At 37.5% G+C, this 1,722-nt stretch overlaps 1 gene segment (V, D, J or C); it reads right to left on the reverse strand.

The window, feature by feature from the left end:
* Nucleotides 1-322: 322 nt before the first annotated feature.
* Nucleotides 323-682, reverse strand: LOC308418290 (Ig heavy chain V region 186-1-like). The segment is given in 1 exon: nucleotides 323-682.
* Nucleotides 683-1,722: the final 1,040 nt, after the last annotated feature.

Genomic DNA, 1,722 nt, shown 5'->3' on the forward strand with positions numbered 1-1,722 from the left:
ATAACTTCGATTTTAAGGACATCCATATGTATATGTATTGCAGTGATATATTCTTTTATTTTTAATAACAATATCATGCCAGTGTACATGTTAAGTTGTAAAAAACCTGGTCTAAATATGGTGTACTCTAGGGGTATTCCGAATCAGCATCATTTTATTTGGAGACATTATTTTGCAAAGTTGACAAATACTGTAAAGGAATATGAGAAGAAGGTGTACACATGGACACCCAGAATGACTATTTCTGAGTAAACCTACAGGAAAATATTGTCTGCCATCTCAGTTCCAGGGGAACTTTCTTCTTCTGTGGTTTCTGACACACTCAGGATGTGGATGCAACACTGTGTCTTGCACAGTAGTAGACTGCAGAGTCCTCAGAGAAGAGTCCCCTGAGTTGCATGTAGGCTGTGTTGGAGGATGTATCTGCAGTCAGTGTGGCCTTGCCTTGGAACTTTTCAGCATAATTTGTCTCACCATCATCAGGATCAATCCTTCCAATCCACTCCAGGCCCTGTCCAGTCCTCTTCTTCACCCAGTGGATACAGGTGCTAGCAATGTTGAAGCCAGAAGCCTTGCAGGACAACTTCACTGAGGACCCTGGATTCACGAGCTCAGCTCCTGACTGCTGCAGCTGGACATCTGAATGCACATGAGAAAAACGTGATGTGATTGGCACTGTCATCTGAGTCTATGGCCTCTCAAGTTTAGGACGTGGGAGCCCCTTACCTGTAGCTACTGACATCAGGAAGGAGATGATCCAGCTGCATTTCATGGTAGGGACCTTGTGATTCAGTGAGTGTACAGAAAACAGTGCTCATATGTTGTTGTTTGGTGTAGATATCTCTACATTTATCATTGTAGACTCCCATGGTTTGCATATTCATGATCCAGGGTCTTTCTTATATAAGGACATCCCAGCTGGAGAAGAAGGAAGTAGAGTGCACCTGGTCAGTCAACAGGATGCTGACATCCAAATTCTAAATCTGTCTGAGAAACTTTCCCTGAGACAGGTGCAGGTCATTTAGATATAATATGGAAGTCTAATCTCTAAATTTTAAAATAGAATCCTAACCTGAGAAATTCACTTGTCCTGATGTCAAAATTGATTGTTGGTAGTAGCAATGAGGATAAAGGTTATTGGAAATTAAAAAAAAAATCCTCATTTATAAGAGTTTGCAATCTTCTTTCATATATAAGAATATAGTGGCCTTTCCAGAATGTGTCACAGTAAATATAACACAAATGACATCAGGTGAACCTGCCTCAGAAATATGTGCAAAGTTATATTCAGCATTCTATAACAGCTAAATCACTGAACCAAACAACATGTCAGTCAACAAATGATTGATAAACTAAATATGCTATTTATAAAGTGCAGTAGAATATGTTATTCTGTAATTAATAAGGAACTCAATGTTCTTAAGTAAATTAAGACATTAATAGAAACACAGATATTAATGGGTTGCACAATTGTCAGCATTAGATATTGTTCAGTTAGAACCAACTGTGCATGCAAATATAAAATGAAGGTTCAACAAAATTTCTACTTGAAAAATTGACCAAATGGGAATGATAAGGACAAGAAAAGGATATGTTGATCCCAAATACCCACTGCAAAATATATATTTTAAGAAAAAATCTAAACCTGTGTATAGTTTTAAATTTTCTTTTAAAAACATTTTTATTCATCCCCTGCAATTTTCATTCATGATTGAAACCCCA

Source organism: Micromys minutus (assembly GCF_963924665.1).
Source record: "Micromys minutus genome assembly, chromosome: 1".
Classification (NCBI taxonomy): domain Eukaryota; kingdom Metazoa; phylum Chordata; class Mammalia; order Rodentia; family Muridae; genus Micromys; species Micromys minutus.